At 44.8% G+C, this 19,883-nt stretch overlaps 1 protein-coding gene across 3 annotated transcripts in view; it reads right to left on the bottom strand.

Moving 5' to 3' along the window:
* The window catches only part of GNPAT (glyceronephosphate O-acyltransferase), a 555,169-nt gene that overhangs the window by 495,396 nt on the left and 39,890 nt on the right, over positions 1-19,883 (bottom strand). The window lies entirely within an intron of this gene.

The following is a 19,883-nucleotide window of genomic DNA, read 5'->3' on the forward strand; positions in this document are numbered from 1 at the left end:
ATACTGTGGGAAATGCATGACTCCAGGACAGTTATGGAAATGCAAATAAACACGTTTACCATCAGCTTTACTCTGCTAAAAGCTGACCACACAAAATTGGTGGATAAAGTGAGAAGCAATAAGCTGGCACTGGACAACCTCAGACGACACACTCATCCCAAATAGAACAATTACAGCGCCAACTGAAATGTCTGCAGGACAGAGTGGACGACGCAGAGGGGCGCACCAGGCGCAATAACGTGCGTATTTTGGGAATGCCAGAGAAAATAGAATGGGCCCACCCAACCCAATTTATTGAGCAGTGGCTTCGAGAGCAGGTGGCTACGTCGGGACTAACAGACCATTTTATTGTTGAACGCACTCACAGAGTCCCGCCCAGGACTCCCCTCCCGGGAGCGCCTCCTAGACCTATAATAGGGCGAATTATGAACTACAAAGATAGAGACACGATTTTGCGTCTGGAGAAGGCTCCGATAACATTTGAGAACAAAACGATCTCTCTTTATCTGGATTTTACACTGGCAGTAAAAAGAGTGAGGGCTACTTTCCAAGACGTTGAGTAAAAACTTCGACTGCACCAATTAAAGTATGCCTTATTGTTCCCGGCTCGCCTCAAGGTTCTCTATGACCAAAAGGCCCTGTTCTTCAATAACCCGGAAGAAGCTGCGGATTGGCTGGAAATTACCTGTCGCCGCCGGGTTCACAGCACTCCTCACAGTCTTACCACAGGCAGCAACCAAAGTCACAGCGGATGAGGAGAGATAGGCACGACAAAGAAAAACAGAGTGACACTGGCAAAGGGGGACAACCGTCGCAGGAGCAGATATTGGACAGCCAAAACAGATGTGCTCCTGACTGCGGCAGCACTGGTGGCACATGATGCAAGATCAACGGCAGACACTGTGAACTCTTCGGAAGATGTGGATACAAACTCTGACTCTGCGTCCAGCATGGCACTGTTTCCCCTGGTCACTCCGCAGACAGTTAATGACTATTTGGGATGATAACAGTGATTACCCCTGCTGTTTGAAGTGCAATGTCAGATAAGTATATAGATTCTTATACGTATTTTATTACATATGCTAACTGTGTGATTACTTATGTCGTGGGAATGTGCTGGCTGATTTAGGATGTATCTAATACTGCTTAACACTAGCAAAGTAGGGTGTTGACAGGGGCTCCGAGGTCCCTGACCTTGTGTGCTACGTAAAAAGTGCTATGTTTCGTGTAGTGGCTACTACCCCTAGGGCAACTGCACTTCGCTATGGAAACTATGGAACTGTTATTGAGTTTGTTTTGTTGGCTTTGTTCTCTTACGTTGTATGGGGGAACCTAGTATTGGGGAGTTTAATGGTGTTTTATAGCTAGGCTATGTAGATTGTGAGGACTACACAGTGTACCGGTAAATATATGATGATCAGTTTGTGTCTGGAAACCTGATGACGCAACCTAATAGATATACATTTATATCCTGGAATGTACGCGGTATGGGGTCGATACATAAAAGACAAAGAAATCTGGCTCAAATAAATCGTAGGAAGGCACAGATTGTCTTTCTACAAGAAACGCACCTCATAACGGCGGAAGTATATATATGCTCCGTACACAGACCAAGACAAATGATTAGCAATTCTTAGTACGGCATTAGTGGGGTGGGAAGGGTACCCATGGATACTGGGAGTTGATTTTCACTCAGTGCTGGATTTGGAGCTGGACCGATCACACCCTCCCTTGCAAGGGGCAGGATGTAGGAAACAAACCGACGTACTTCAGGCATGGGCAAGGGGATGGGGAATGGGAGATATATGAGGGAGAAGCAGCCCACTGATAGGGAATACTCCTTCTCTGCACCACATAGCTTACATACTCGTATAGATAGAATATTCTGTTCACAGCGGCTGTTGGGCGCCGTTATGGAAACTACACACCTGGGTAAAACATATTCAGACCACAATCCAGTAAAGGCCATGTTACACTGGGGGAAGATTCCGATGCCAATCCCATCATGGCGACTAAATCCAGCACTGCTGCTGGAAGACTCTGTGTTCCGTAATGCTCTTTTTACGTCCATAACCCAATATTTCACTGAGAACATGAACACAGCCAGCACAGGTTGAATGGGACGCATTTAAAACGGTGGTGGCGATCAGTACAAAAGTGGGGGTACGTGCTACACTTCTTGACAAACTAGCGGACGTAGAGAACAGGGTGGGCAGGCTGGAACAAGATGCGGTTACAAACAATGCGAGCAAGACAGAATTACAGGAACTATATATAACACACGCAGAACTACTGGAAGACCTTTGAGTCTTAGACTATATATATTACCTACTGGCGGTCGCCAGTAGGTATATATAGTTAGGATTTTTTCTCTATGGGTTTTTTGAAAATTCTATGTCTAATAACTTTGGCGTTTGTGGACGGAATTGGCTGAAATTTTCAGGAAAATGGCACATTTTGTTTCTGAGCAGCCCTTGAAAATTTGGGGGGGGTTCGTCCAGTGGGGGCCGAGAAAAAAGGGGGGTCCCAAAACGTGTTTTTAACATTGAGTTTTCCATAGGGCGGTTGGCCTCACTTTTAGCCCGAACGGCTGAATGGATTTGCACGAAACTTGGCAAAATTGTAGGGACTGGTAGCCCGATGTGCCTTTTGTAGGTCTCAATATATGTGCTCCAGTGGATTTTGAGAAATTAACATTTAAAAAAAGATATATATCTGTAACAGCGGACCGGGCAGCGCACTGGTTCGCGGACTTTTCGCGCAACGGAGCTTTGTGAAGCGAAGCTGATTGGTTCTCCGGCGTCTGTCAACATTCCAAACAGTCCGTAGCGGCCGCCATCTTGTCTCTCGGTAGGATCGAGAGACAAGAGGAGGTCAAAACAAAGGGGGAAATAACTATAAGGGGGCATAGTAGATCCTCGCTGACCCCCTAGGTTTGATGTGGAGGTTTTAAAAGGGCCCCGCGGGGCAAAAAAAAATAATAATAATAATAATTGAACGGCTGAATGGATTTGCACGAAACTTGGCAAAATATTAGGGACTGGTAGCCCGATGTGCCTTTGCTAGGTCTCAATATATGTGCTCCAGTGGATTTTGAGAAATTAACGTTCAAAAAAAGATATATATCTGTAACAGCGCTCCGCTTCGCGTAACGGAGGTTTGCGAAGCTGATTGGTCATTCTGTCACTGGGCTATAGTTGGGCTACATCTGGCTGATATTTGGGCTACATTTGTTTTTTTGTGTGTCTGGCGGCCATCTTTGGGCTACATTGGGCTACATTGGGCTTCATTGGGCTACATTCGGCTAATTAGCAAATAGCTCATCGCAAACTAGGAATGGTAAAGAATCGCTATTTATTCCTTAAAGTTCGCTATTTAGGAAATGCAAATAACTTTGATGATACATATGGCGGTTCATCTCTAACAAGATAAGAAGCATAGGGATACATTTATGATGACTGGCGCATCACCAGGGATGTGTTAGTCATTTTGTGCCGCTGTTCCGTCACCTATGGTGTGCTGCATTTACAATGCGGCGCATCATGGGGCAAAAACAGCACAGATGCGTGATGTATCTGTGCCGTAAAGGTGGCGCATTGCTGGAGTTGTATCGCAAGTGTGATGAAGCTCCAGCAAGGGTCGGGGGTGCCCCTGTCGCAGGGTTTATGTTCTCACACAGAACTGTGGACAGAGGATTGGAACCTCGGCGAATTAGGGTGTCCCAAAACTCACGTTAGTAATCAAAAACTCCTTAGCAAGCTAGGTACAGTGTCACATTGGATATAACAAACTCTCAATGTTTAGACAATCCAGAATATGAACTTATAGTACCTCAGGATACGTGGAACTCATGAACAGTCGGTCGTTATAGATTTCTTAGAAACCAGAACATGGAGTTAAGAAGAACAGATGTGTATTTGAAATGTTTATTTACTAATGCCGTCTTCTCAGGCGTAGTACCTTAGATAATAAAAGTACACATATTATCAGTAGCAAAATTACCAGCATAGTTACTAGTACATAAAAAGTGAATGGTGATAGTATGTTAACATGCTGTAAATGAATAAGAGTTAGCAACACTTATAAGCAGCCGCGGGCCGTGGAGGGAGTTACGGTGAGGCAGGGAGGCGGGGAGGGGGAGAAGCAGGGTGGAGAATACAAGTACACATATTATCAGTAGCAAAATTACCAGCATAGTTACTAGTACATAAAAAGCGAATGGTGACAGTATGTTAACATGCTGTAAATGAATAAGAGTTAGCAACACTTATAAGCAGCCGCGGGCCGTGGAGGGAGTTACGGTGGGGCAGGGAGGCGGGGAGGGGGAGGGGCAAGGTAGAGAGGGCTCCACCCTGCTTCTCCCCCTCCCCGCCTCCCTGCCCCATCGTAACTCCCTCCACGGCCCGCGGCTGCTTATATCTCACCCTCCCTAATACACATATTATATTATTTGCTAAGAAGGTCTCTTTGTGTTGGTTTAGGGCGTGCCCATACTTTAGTGTCTTAGATTTGAAGGAATCACATCAGCATACACCAGCTCTCTCTTCATGTGAACCGCATCAACTGTTGTGTATGTGTGTTCGGCAAAGCAATATAAAACCCGCCTCATGCCCAGAATTGGCAGAAGTTGCACTTATGTTATGAGTATGAAGTCGTGGAGATCAGACCTCATAACAATTCTGTATCGTGTTGTTCTTGAAACTTTAGCACTCGCTGTACAGATATAGTTTAACAAGTAAAGCAGATAGTAGACCAATAACATATTATTCTCATGTAAACCACGATGAACTACTAGGTGGAAAGCTAAAGCAACAACTAAGTGTCGTGTGCAGAAGTTGCAAAAAAGGAAAAATGGCGTTTAAACCGGTAATGAGCCCATGCTAACTTAACACGGTGTAAAGATATCCAGGACCTAGATGACACCTCCTCATGATCCGGAAACGAACTGAATAAAATAATAGAAGTGCCATCTCATGAGAGCAGATTGCAAGTTTATATGTGGACGGTCCGCAAGGTAAAGCATTAAAAACTAGGAAAATTTAATGCTAAAGAAAAATAAAACAGCCAAGTACTTTATCGAGTCTTAAGCCAATAGGCAAGGTAAATAATAAAAACTTGACAAATAAGTCAATGAATTGTCAATGAAATGCTAGTACTCAGCATATCAAACATGAAAAAGGTCTATGACATAACTGTGTATGCAAAATAAGCTGCAACAGCCTCCAATAGGAAGTCACCGTCTTCATCCGAAAACAGTTCAGCCATCCAATTTAAAAGCGGAAAAGAACATACGTGCTCTCCCAGCACCGGATCCTCTATCACCATCAGAGGACAGCTCGGTGGGTTTTCAAGAAAGCTCTGTTCCAAGAAAGACTGTGCTGCCGCCAGTAAATTCCAGGGACCAAGTAGTCCATGCATCAATGCCACAGCCATAATCCTTTCGCCAGGACAAACCAACTCGTGAGTAATGATAGGAGTCATCAGCTGATTAAAGTCGACGTCAGGAGAAACCGGTCCGCAGAGACACAAATCAATGGCCCAATCGAAATCACAGGTCAGGCAGTGAAATACAGGCTGGACACAGGTGAAGTAGGAGAACCGAAAAGATAATCCATATGCCGTGCTTAATATCGCCAACGGCATTGTGCCATAATATTCTAGCATGCGATTGCGGAACAGTGTCAGCAGCTGCAGGGTCGGAGGTTGCATAGGAGGGACATCCATATTTAAACATGTAAAAAAGCACAAGAGCGTCCGCTGGTAATGCAAGTAAAAATGCCAATCTACGAACCAGAGTGCAGAAAATACAATGAAAGGAAGCAGGGATGACTCCAAAGATTTTCTCAAATGAAGTCACGAGACCACTGGTAACAACTTTAAAAAAGTGTGCCAGGGACTTTGTGGAGGATGCGTTAAAGATAGTCGGAAACATGTTGCTGAAATTGAAAGGCAAATCTTAATTGAAAAGGGTGTGCACCTCTGTATGGGTGTTCGCTATGTGAAGTACGAAAGTTTCACGGGCCGAACTCAAGGCCACCTCTCTCTGAGACAAAAGAGCTCTTATTCTTGCCATGCCGTTGAAACGTGTCCCAAGGTTGGTATTTGTGGCCAGATTGAAAACTCCCTATGTTCATGTGTGGGAGGAAATAGAACATTTCTGCAGCAAATAACCCGTTCACTTACTGTTACGATAAAAGGAATACTTTTAATTAACTCAGAACAATCTTCATTATTGAGCATCAAATAACTACCATTTTCCAACAACTTGAACGTGGGGATGATAGCAGGAACTGGCGTGCCTTGCAACACGCAAGCCATATTTGGTCGGTGTTTGTTGCATGAACCGTGTAACTGTATGTGCCTACACATTAGTGAATGATCTGGCGTCTCAGTGCATTCCTCTCCATTCAGATAAACTTCTTGATCATCTTTGAAACATCTGTATGTGTATGGAAGCGACCAGACCTCATGAAGAAAAGCACTACCTAAAGGTTCATAACGACCTATTGGTATATATTTCATACAATTTGAAAACTTATATAAAGCAAAAGGCAGCGTTATTAAACCGTGGATAAGGCATGTTGCCAAAAAACCCGCAATCCTCTGCTGATGATGTCACTGAGCATGTCATGAATGATGTAATATGTGACATCATCAGCAGTGGATTACGGGTAATGGTATCTCTAGTTTACTCCCTTATAGCTGTGTTTCTTTTAACATAAGTGTCTGTTTCCTTCCCTTATACTTACTGTTTTTGGTTCGCTTCCGGTTCGCGTACCGGCGAGCGAACTAGGAAGCGAACTAAGAGAAATAGAGGTTGGCACAGTTCCAAATATTGTACCAATTTTTTAATAACGGGGAGGTAGTTCTGAAAAGAACTTTTTTTTTTTTTTTTATGAACATTTTTTTACTGTTTTTGAATTTTTCGGAATAGTTTTATATTTTTTTGGGTTTTTCTTGGAGGGGGCAATGAAAACGATTCATTGTAAAGGGCTCAACAGGAGCAACAAAACAAAAAAAAGAAGTATTTATTATTTTGGGCGTTTCGGACAAACTTGCATATGATAGTCAATAGCTCTGTTGATCAGAGTGATGCTTTTTTCTCCGTAGGAAATGAATCCATCGCAAAATGCGCAGATGTGTTTTACATCACCAAATCTCATTTGTATATTTGGCACCATCTCCCTGCCCTCTGGTCCCGTTACTTCCGGTACAACAGATCTTCTGGCCATAACAGGGAGATTATCTAGGTCGTTCCGAAACTGTGCAGCACTGTAGTTGTTAGGATGCCACCTAGTCATATGGCGATGCATTGTGTAGTTTCCGAAACTGTATTTTTTGTCGGTCCCTCTGGACAGTCTATCTTGACATATAAGGCAAGTTACGTATCTTGCATTTACTTTTTTCTGACCTTTGGGAATTTTTAAAAATTGCCAAATGAAGTTTTCTTTCCGGTGAGACGTCCTGGGCTGCTCAGGCAAAAACTGCCTCTCTTCGTGCTCGTCCTCCTGTTCCTCTTCTTCTTCTTCTTGTTGAATTACAACTTGAGCAGGTGGTCCACTCTTCCTTGGATGTGGTGGAGGTGGTGGGGAAGCACCAGCTGAAGCTACTAAAGAAGCCATTGCTCAGTGATCACAAAGGGTCTTTCTCTCACAATGATGAAAGTCAGAGTGAGGAAAGAAGGAGGGATTTTCATCATTTGGGAAAACCAAGAGTTCTCAACCAATCAAAAGTGTTCATTTTAGATTATATGACCTAGTCTTACATCATTAGGAAACCAAAAGTGAAATGAACCAATGAAAAGTGTTATTACCAAGTCACATGACTTGCTGTGTTTACGTTAAGCGCTTTGCAGGGCCTCCCGGTTTGCTTCCAGAAACCTGCGCTTTGCGACTCGCATCGCGTACCAGTTCGCTAACGTAGCACGTCATATGACGTATCACGCGACAACGTGAAACGTCATGCGGACGGGAGGCGTCACGATGTTGTTTTCTAACGCGGCACTTGCGGTAAAGAAACGTTTACCGGCTCGCGGTCTATTTCGCGGCATCAAGGTCAGCTAACGGGAAGCTTCCCGATTCGCGAAGCGGGAACGAAGAAAAAAAAATATTTTAAAAAAAAATTATTCATAAACATATAAAATATATTTTTGGATTTAAGAAAGAATACATTTTACAGCTACAGATATTAGCTGTTAAAAAACCAATGAAATTCACAGAAAAAACCATAGGTTATAGACCATATATAGTTAGGAATTAGCATTTACAAAACCTTGAAAATTCACTGAAAAAACCATAGGTTATAGACCATATATAGTTAGGAATTAGCATTTAGAAAACCTTATTTTACTCACACAAAACCATTGAAATTCCATATATAGTTAGTTGCACTAACTATATATCGCGCACCCGCAATCCACTGCTGATGATGTCACATATTACATCATTCATGACATGGTCAGTGACATCACTGATGACATCACTGATGACATCTCAAATGACATCACTGATGACATCACTGATGACGTCTCATTTGGCATCATTCTTGTGCTAATACGATAAACCTCTTCAGACTCTAATATAACCTTAGATACACTCAGTGTATACAGACACTCACACACTGCCACTCATCCATGGAGTTACTCACACACCCAGTCAGTCATGCAAAGAAACAATCTCACCTCCATTTCTTCAACTATACAGTTATACACACCTTACTTATTGAAACATATACTAACACATATTTACTCTCTTATACAATCCCTGATACAAGTTCACAATGATCGATACAACCACTCACTCAGTGGCTCTCATGCACAGTTATTTATATATGCCAACTCTCACATGTACTGTGTTTTACATATGTACTTACTATGACATGTAGCATTGAGATATCCATTCACTCATCAATACACTCATGCACACAGTCAACTGCCCATGTAGCTGTTTCCACATGCACTCTTGAACTCATACACCTAGTGAATAAACTGCTCACACATCTATGCACAGAGTCACACACCTTCCAGCCACCCCCACACAAACTCAATCTCCCATAGAAATACTTGGGCAACCAATTAATAACACATATAGCCTCTCGTATAGCTAATGATCAACACATGCAGCAGTTTACATCACAACAGACATAATGATGCACAAATTAAGACAGTTTAGTCACTAACCCATGCATTCAGTGAGACACATTTAATCACTCACTCATACAGTCAGTCACGCACCTACTAAATCCTTCATCCAGACACTTATACATCCACTCATTCTTCAATATCTAAGACATATTTTAACTTTACAGAAACATACAGTCACTGGATGTTGTCATCAGTGATGTCATTTGAGATGTCATCAGTGATGTCATCAGTGATGTCACTGACCATGTCATGAATGATGTAATATGTGACATCATCAGCAGTGGATTGCGGGTGCGCGATATATAGTTAGTGCAACTAACTATATATGGAATTTCAATGGTTTTGTGTGAGTAAAATAAGGTTTTCTAAATGCTAATTCCTAACTATATATGGTCTATAACCTATGGTTTTTTCAGTGAATTTTCAAGGTTTTGTAAATGCTAATTCCTAACTATATATGGTCTATAACCTATGATTTTTTCTGTGAATATATATATATATATATATATATATATATATATACACAGAAACAGTATGTGAACGCAGATAGGGCAGGCCCCCTGCTTGCTAGGATTATTAAAGATACACCCCCTATATCGACAATTCTTGAAATAGAGGCCCCTGGAGGTGCTTTGAAGAGTACTCAACCCGAAATTAACGCCGCTTTTCCAACATACTATGAACAATTGTATGCGTCCCCAGGCAGAAAAGAGGACAAGGAATATGAGGCGTTTTTTGAGGAATTGCAGGTCCCCACGCTAAGCCATGACCAGGCAGCAGACTTAAAGATACCAATCACACATATGGAGATTAAAACAGCGATAAATGCCCTCCCCCGTACTAAATCGCCAGGCAATGACGGATTACCTATTGAATTTTATGCAGTGTACTCCGAGTTGTTAATTCCTCGATTGTTAGAGCTGTATAGGGTAGCACTAGAAAATGTCTTCCTCCCCCACATTACGGTGCAGGCGGTGGTGATCTCCTTGTTGAAACAGGGCAGAGACAGCAGAGACATGGCAAGTTATAGACCCCTATTGCTCCTTAATAAGGATTACAAGATTTTGAGTAAAATATTAGCAAATAGATTACTGCAATAGTCTCCCAGTTTGATACACGCTGATCAGTGTGTGTGGCTTTGCACCAGTCAGGAATAAGGTGCTCAACATTCGGAGGCTTCACATGGTGATGTCACAGGTGCCTACAGATACCGATCCGCAAGGCTGCATCTCTCTGGACTTGCGGCAAGTTACATTGGGAATATATGCTGACTGCGTTATCTAGATTTGGGATTCCGCCGGAATACATAAAGTGGGTGAGATTGTTATACACAAATCCAATGGCAAGGGCCCGCACGGGACCCCACATCTCGAGTCAATACAGGATACCAGATAGGGAGGGGTACTAGACAGGGTTGCCCGCTCTCGCCCTTATGGTTTATTCCAGCGCTAGAACCCCTTCTGCAAAAGATACGTACAACAGTGGGCCATAGAGGGATATGTGTAAATGGGGAGATGCATGCGGTTTCGGTGTATGCAGATGATATTATTCTATTTCTGAATAATATAGACGAGGGGAATCACCCTCTGCCTGAGCTTTTTTCAAAGTTCCAAAAACTTTCCGGGCTTACGATAAATTTGAACAAATCGTACGCCTTCTTTTTTAATGACATAGCCAGCACTGAACCGACTCAATTTGGTCATTGGAAATTTCAGACCGCACCAGTTACCTTTAAATATTTAGGCATTCAAATATACAGAGACGTGGATGATATTTTAGATGGTAATTTAACTTGCGCTATAACATCACTCCAAAGCAGATAAAGTTCCTGACTTCCTTACCACGGTCGGTGGCTGGGAGGATAGCCATAGCTAAAATGGTAATGCTACCAAGACGGTTATATTATTTTGTTAATCTGCCCATTCTGATACCTCTGCATACATTTAAATTTTTGGACACCCTGCTCGTTGAATTAATATGGGTCTCGGTGGTTGGCGTATAGGGCTTACTAAACTACAATTAGCAACAAAACAAGGGGGAATGGGAGTCCCTGATATGAGAGCTTATTGCTATGCATGCCAGCTGCTGTGGTTGGCATATTGGATAAAAGGCCGTAACTTAAGAGAAATATCCATGACTACTCAAGCATGGGAACATGGGGAATTGCATACCCTACTGTTACCAGGCAGTAAGGTTTCATCGACAGCGCCCCCACTAATACGCACAGCCCTAGGGTATTGGAAGAGAGCTATAAAACAATCGATGCGCCTTACGCCCCGATTATACCCTTATTAGGCCTTCCACTTCCATCGGGACGGGTGACAATTAGACATATAGGGGTATGGACAGGGGCCGGAGTTTCCACGATAGGCGATCTCTTCGCTGATGGCACGCTAATGAATCATGATACCTTTGTGAGCGAGAGGGGAGTGACAGATAGATTGTTTCTGCTTCATGCACACATTTCTCGATATATCAAAACAGTGTGGGCCCTAGTAAGGATGAGCCACAGACCCATGCACTGACACACATGCAATACTTGACGGGCAGCGGGGGTCACTTGATAAAATGGTTGTATCGGGGTGCCCGCACACACACATCTGTGTCACTACAATTGACTCGAAGTAGATGGGACATGGATATAGGCAGAAAAACAAACACGGATATAGAATGGGGGTTACTGCTAGAAAACCCGTGCAAGATCTCTAGAAACCCAAAGTTTACATTTATCCAGCTTATGATAGTACACTGTGCGTATTTAACACCACACAAACTAAGCAAAATGTTCCCAAAGGCATCAGGTGATTGTCCCCGCTGCGGTTTCCAAATGCGGGATTACTACACATGTTGTGGGACTGCCCAAGACTACTACATTATTGGTCGAAATTGCAGGAACTAGTTCATAGTGTGGCGCAGACAGTGAACATCAAGTCACTGGACTGTTGCATATTGGGTTTAGGCCCAAAAGGGAAGAAGGGTACTCCTATGCGCATATTTGTGAATCTTGCGATGGTACTGGCAAAAAGAAATTTAACTATGAGATGGAAGGCAACCAGGCCACCCAAATTACTAGACTGGTACAATGAAGTTCTTACGATGGGGGAGGGCAGAGGGAGCGGAACTACAGAGAGAGGAGCAGAAAGGGTTGAGAAGAGTACCAATCGCTTGACTGGAATGCAATAATGGAGGAATTTGTAGCCAAAGACCTACAAGAACAATAATGGAATGTACAGATCGGGATTGTAACTAATGTCAGTGGGTATAGACACTATACGACGTACAATATTATCAATTATATATGTAATATTAATGTTTTGTAACTGATCTATATGATGTGTATCACTGAACTCGCATGGATGATAGATCAATGTCATGTATACAAAGGTTAGTTTGAGCCTCAAAGGGGGGGGTGGAAGGGTGGGGGGGTTGTTCGATTGTCTTGTTCGATGTGATGGAAATGGTCAAGATAAACCTTGCAGATCAAGAGGATTGTGTTATTTTGAAAAATCAATAAAAATGTTTAAAAAAAATAAAACCTTTGTCACTCAATGCAAGCTCACTGGCGCAAACTGTCCAGACACACACACGCCAGCACACGATTACATCTATTGCAGGAGACACCGAACCGCAGTACTTCACTTAACACTAGACAGTTACACGCAGTGATGGCGGCCACCCCAAGGGCCCACCGCCATTCTGGGTGCATTGCACTAGACCTCAGACAGGCATTTGATTCCCTATCATGAGACTTCATGTTTGCGACGTTGCGGCGATTTGGGTTTCTGGACACATACTTAAAATGGGTTAGTTTATTGTACACGTCCCCGACGGCTAGGGCCCCTACGGGCTGCTATATTTCTGATACATATCATATCCATCGTGGCACAAGACAGGGGTGCCCTCTGTCCCACTTGCTGTTTGTGCTGGCATTAGAACCACTGGCCCTGGCTCTTCGAAGATCGGCGGCCCAGCTCGGTATCTGCGTCGATGGTGTGTACCATCTACTATCTATCTATGCAGATGACATACTTTTATACTTGCGGGATCTCACAGCTGATGCGGGGCCCCTCCCAGATATATTTACTACCTTTGAACGTCTATCGGGTCTGGCCATAAACCCCGAAAAATCGACCAGTTACTTTTTCCAAGAAACACCACACATTACTCATTTACAATTTGGCACTTACTCCTTCTCGGTGGCTCCCACTACCTTTAAATACCTCGGTATTTATGTATATAGAACGCAAGAGGATCAGATAGAAGGCAATATCCAGCAGGCAATAGCGGGGCTCCGTGCCAGTGTGGGATTCTGGTCTTCCTTGCCCCTATCAGTAATGGGGCAGGTTGCCATCTCGAAGATGGTAATGCTGCCTCGTCTGCTATATTACTTTGTGAATCTGCCGGTGGTTCTCCCACAACCCATTTTTAATACACTGGACACAATGCTGACTACCCTCATCTGGGGCGCAGGTCGGAGACGGATAAGTCTTCAGAAACTTCAGCTGGGGACGCAGAGTGGCGCCCTGGGGGTCCCCGACTTCCGAGGTTACTACTACGCTAGCCAACTCTAGTGGCTGTCATATTGGACTGCGGGGAGGAACTTACGCGAGATTGGGTTCACACCGCAGAGGCTGGATAGAGGGGAACTACACACCCTGTTGTTGCCGAGGGCCCGGATCCCTCCCGACTGCCCCCCCCCTACTGTGGACTGCCCTGCTATGTTGGAAGAAGGCCTTGGCTTACACATCTGCGGCAACCCCATACGCTGGGAATATAACTTTATTAGGCATGCCCACAACACAGGGGAGACTCACACGGACTAGAATTCAGGCCTGGACGGACAGCGGGATAGAAGAGGTGGGAGCTTATTTCGGGGATGGCACACTGATGGACCAGGATTCCTTTTGCAGGCCACTGGGGCGCCGCCACGCCTCTATCTGCTACATGCCACTATCACGCACTACATTAGAGCCCCACAAAGGACGGAACCCCCACAGCACACCCTAGTACATCTCCTATACTACATGGGACCTGGGGGACATCTGGTGCCTTGGTTATATACTGGAGTAAGGGCACATGCAGCAATCACTCTTATCTCCCTCAGGGAACAATTGGCGACGTACTCCGTTGTGGAAATTACAGACCACGCGTGGAAACGTATACTGGAGCATTCCAGAAAAGTGTTGTGTAATGCACGGCTCAAAATCATAAAGGCGATGGTGCTACATAGATCGTACCTTACGCCGAAGCGAATACACCGTATGTTCCCGGACTCCCCCCCATTGCTGCCTCATATGTAAAGGAGATGAGGCGGGCTTCATCCATATGCTATGGGCTTGTCCTCGGCTGCAGGGTTATTGGGATGGGGTGCGACACTCCCTAGCCACAGTGACACAACTACTGGTCCCAGACAAAGTCCTGACCTGCCTGGTAGGCCTTCGCAGGCGCTCCAAGGTTCAGAAGGTGCGGCTAAAGTTTGTGGATCTTGCCCTAACCTTGCCAATCAGGGTGATCACTATGAGGTGGAAGTCCCCCAGATGCCCAGCGGTCACGGTCTGGCAGGCTGACGTGCTCCAATGGGGAAGGGCGGAGGGAGCTGTTCTCCGGAGGGAGGAAGAGAGGGGGTGAGGAAGCAACTCATCTCCCTGGATTGGGAGGCCATGTGGATTGGGCTGGAAACACTGCACCTGGCCCCTACACAAGATGCCACGTCACAGTAAAGCGAAGAGTGTGAGTCTATCGTGCTCGTACGGCCCGTGGAACAGGGATGCTGTGATTCTGCCCTGTACACGGTACCTTTAGGAAAGACGCTCATATAGTGACTCCCTGTTATCATCGTCAGAGTTGCAGTACGACTGACCAGGAGGGGGTTAGGGTGGGATGGGTGAGCAGGCGGGGGAGGGGGGGGAGGGGGGGCGTGGGGGCAGGGAGCGAATAGTTGGGAGTTTTCTTTTGTCACTAGTTGAACTTAAAATATGCACTACTTTGAATTATGGATGCGACACTGCATGTACATTAATGGTTCGGAAACGTGATCAGATTGTAAATACCTTTTGTAAGCCTCTCTTATAATGCAGGATATGAAAAACCAAAATGCTCTGTACAAATGCATTGAGACGGATGAGATGGGGGAAAAATAAAAGACTGTATTTGAATGCTTATATTTTGGAAGCACATCATACACAGCGGTCATCAATAAAGTGTGTTAAAAAAATATATATTGCAGGAGACACGCAGATTCACGCATCTGGCACAGAGCGCAACCGAAAACCTGAGATGGTAGGGAAGAATTGTTTCAACTGCATGACATGGAATACGTGGCCTCAAGGACCACAGAAAAGCACGATTGGTGCATTCCTACCTGGACAGACACAAGGCTGATACATACAAGAGACTTACCTAACTGACACATCCCAGTCTAATCTAAGAGCCAACAGATGAGGGGGGGGGGGGTGGGATACAAGCCTCAACATATTCCAATTATTCGAGGGGAGTAGCAACCCTAATCCGAAAGGGACTACCATGGAAAACAGAGAAAGCCAATACAGACCCGGAGGGTAGATACATCATTTTAAGTGGCTAGATATTTGGCCTACGCACCACTCTAGCTAACACTTACAGACCAAACACTGATGACCCTGCATTTTTTAATCAGGTGTGGCAAGGGATTCAGGCCATGGGACACAATGCCACACTGTGGGGGGGTGCGACTTCAATGTTGTTCTATAGGAAAGCGATGACAGGGTGGGAGCACCTAGGCCACACCACCCACAGTCTGCTGCCACACTCAACCTCATAATAACCGACAACTACCTGGTTGACCCATGGAGAGCACTAAATCCGACTATTAGGGAGGGCACATGTGTATCTCAACATAGAGCCTGGTCTAGACTGGACTTTTGGCTTACGTCCAGGGACATTCACTCATGGGCTACAGAGGCGTCACACCACCTGCGTACACCATCAGACCACGCACCTGTCACACTCTATCTTCCTAAACCCCAGCCGTACAGACAGCCCTTCACACAGCGCCTACCTCACCAAGCATTGTTGGAAATAGTATTCAAGGAAGAAACCTGTAATAGAATAAAGGATTACTTTGAACGCAACACAGGGTCCGTAACTTCAGAGGGAGTGCTACGGGAGGCATTCAAAGTTGTAATTCGAGGGGAGTGTACAGCCCTTCAGGCCGGAGTCTTGAGGGACATACAAAACTGTCTTGCAAAGCAGGAAGGTGAAATCCGGGGCTTGGAACAGGGACATTTCCAATTGCAAGCACCAGACATACTGGCTGATATTAGGGTTAAACTGACGGCATACCAAGAAGAGGCTGAAAGGGAAATTAAATTCCTACATAAATACGCACAGGCCCGCAAATATGGAGAGGGAGATAGACCCGGGAAGACGCTGGTGAATGTGCTCAAACCGCCCAGAGGTGCAGGATACATCATTAAGCTGCACTCACCAGAGACCACACCAGTCCACATGCCCACAGACATCCTAGACACAATGACAAACTATTAGGCCCAACTGTAAACTTCGAGGGCCACCCCATAAGATTCGGACGTGGAAAATGACTGACTCAATTGAACTATTGTGGCTCAGCGGCGCACACCGCAAGTACCTAGATGAGCCGTTTACTGCGTAGGACATTCAAAAAGTAATCCAGAGTATGCCAATCGATAAGGCCTCTGGGGCGGATGGGCTGACCGCCGCCTTCTATAAAGGTGTATAATGAGGCACTACAAGTGGGTTCACTTCCACCTTCAATGAGGGAAGCCATCATCATAACACTACTGAAACCAAGCAAAGAGCCAACTTCATGCGATTCATACCGGCCCTTATCTCTAATAAATATTGACAACAAAATCTTTGTTAAACTCCTTGCAAACAGACTACAGCCATTACTCTCATTGCACAGCCAGATCAATCCGGTTTTGTGCCAGGTCGCTTCACCGTGCACAACATTAGAACACTTACACTGCTCCATTATCTCGCCCCCCAGGTCTCGGTGGCCGCTGCAATGCTAGATGCCACTTAAGTGTTTGACTCACTGGAGTGAAAATTTCTCTTTGCGTTACTCGAGTGACTGGGAATCAGCCCCTTCTTTATACAACTTATCAGACTCCTATACACCGCGCCCACCGGCCGGCTAAAAGTAAATGGGCTAGAGTCAGACCCAATCCAGATCTCTCGCGGGACCAGACAGGGATGCCCGCTATCCCCCCCCCCCCCCTACTCATTGCCACAGAACCGCTAGCAGCATGGTTACAGCAACATCGAGTGCACAGGGGCCTCGGCTTTACCACCAGAGGACTGATAGTATCCATGTACGCGGACGATCTTACTCTCTACGTTACAGACCGAAAGGCTATTTTGCACCATTAACGAGAGAACTGATCTGCTATGGGGGCTTATCTGGGATCCACATTAACTGAGCTAAATCCACCATTCTTCCACTGACAGACACCACCCTACCATTTGACACAGAGTTCCGTGTGGCATGGGCGCAGGGCCCGGTGTGATACCTGGGTGTCTGGATCAGTAGAGACGTACAGGAGATCTGGACAGCTAATTATGGCGGAAGGATGTCCTGGATTGAAGAGAGGGTCCAGAGGTGGAATTATCTACTGTTATCCCTCACAGGCTGCATAGCAATCACGAAATTGAAAATTCTCCCTAAACTATTAGATCTCTTTGTAAACATACCCACCACTTCACAATTTTTTAAACGTCTTAAATCCTGCATGGTAGAACTGGTTTGGGCGGGCAAACAGCCTAGAGCATTTTGGGACCTCCTGACATTGCCCCTACCACAGGGAGGGCTGGCAGCTCCTGACTTTTTTTTGTACGCATACTGTGCCCAGGCACAATATCTCCACTTTTGGCAACACCCTACACTATTCCAACCGCACGTATCTTTAGAAATAGAAGAGTAGCCCCCTTACCGCTGTCCACCACTCAATATCAGGAATACAAAAATCACAGACAAGAGATTGACACACCAGAAGTATTACGCTGGGCCTGGAAAGGAATCAGTAAAAGGGCGAAACTAGATGTACTTAATGCACCATATATGTCGCTAGCCAACAACCCCCGGATCCCCCATTACTGGAAAGTAACATATGGAGGCGCGCCCAACAGAAAGCACTAAAAACATTCAATGACTTATACCCAAACTGCCAATTCCTACTACAACAACAATTAGACGCCACGCTGCAGCCCTCACCACTAAACGCTCTACTATATTTTCAACTCACAGCCGCATGCCCTGCGAGATTTATCACATTCCCTGATGCTCCACCACCACTGGTAGCGCTGGACCACGTGTTAAAGGAGCCCTCAGAGCGCAAACTAGTAACTCATATATACACTATAACTCAACGGGAATCACCGATCACCACGCCAAGTGCACGCGCTGCCTGGGACATAGACATAGGGGAAGCTATTTTAGATGAACAGTGGGCGTTCTGCTGTAGGCAACTGGAAAACCTTTCACCAAACTACTTCGTCCGACTCATATATTTGAAAAATACTTACATCGTCTATATCGTACCCCAACACATCTTCATCGTATGAGTCTGCGACCTGACACGCAATGTTGGCGCCGTGGTATGACACAGGCCAACTTCCCTCACTTGGTATGGGAATGCCACTCTATAGCTACATACTGGGGAGAGATTTTTAGTCGCATTAAGGACATATCAGGGAATAGCCTACTGTGTACTCCTGTGGTGGCACTATTAGGTTATGTGCTTGATGTGCCGACCGCAGGGAGACGACGGACGGCGCTACTGCTCCTACTAGCAAACCGCCATGTGGAAATGCATTGGGGGAAACCAAAACCTCGGGCCATAAAAACTTGGGTCGAGGATGTCACTTACTGCCGAGACCGGCTGGAATGCTACTGGGTGCTGGTACCAGCCCGATCCAGTTTAAGGGATATTTAGTCCCTGTTCACACACTAGCTTTGCTCCATACATGGAGCCGCACTCTAGTAGGCACTCCGATACTTGCAAAATAACATACCCAACAAAACATTGATGTCTATGTACCCAATCTCCTATCCTCACTGGTGAGAAGATGATGTATGTATTAGTGTGGCGCGCTACCTCCCTGTGAAATGTAGGTATAACTTTATTAGAACTTTAAAAGCCAAACATACGACACAAAATGGTCACCTAATAGAAGGTGGGAAATTGTGCACTATGTATTGCAAAAACGAATGTAAAACAACTGATATTGTCAAGTACTGCAAACGTTGTTGAGTTTGTGAACAAATGTCTACAAACCCAATAAACACAATATTTAAAAAAATAGGAAGATCTCAAATTGCCCTTGGTTAATTTTGTAGTCCCCAATCTATTTAAATTCTTGCATCTTCCCTAAAAGATTTTCAAAGTTGAATTACTATGCACTCAAAACAAACAACCAGGTCTTCATGCAATTTAATTTGGATATACAGATCGCCATTTCCAACTACTCAATTAATAGAACAAATAATATTGAGAACTGGCATCTTTTTCGAGTCCCACATGCAATCTTGATTTCCCCCGCCTCTTTCTATTATATTGAAGCGGAGTCATTCACCTAAAGCTTTGATAGGCATTAATATCAGGTGCTCAGGAAATAAAAAAGCTTCAAATATATAAAAAAAAAGTGCCTCCCTATTTACGAGATCGAAAGCATTTTAGGTATCAAATCATTATTATTGCAGCTTTCAGTCTGTTCTGCAAAAAAT

This window comes from Lissotriton helveticus, chromosome 6 (genome assembly GCF_964261635.1).
Source record: "Lissotriton helveticus chromosome 6, aLisHel1.1, whole genome shotgun sequence".
Lineage (NCBI taxonomy): Eukaryota > Metazoa > Chordata > Amphibia > Caudata > Salamandridae > Lissotriton > Lissotriton helveticus.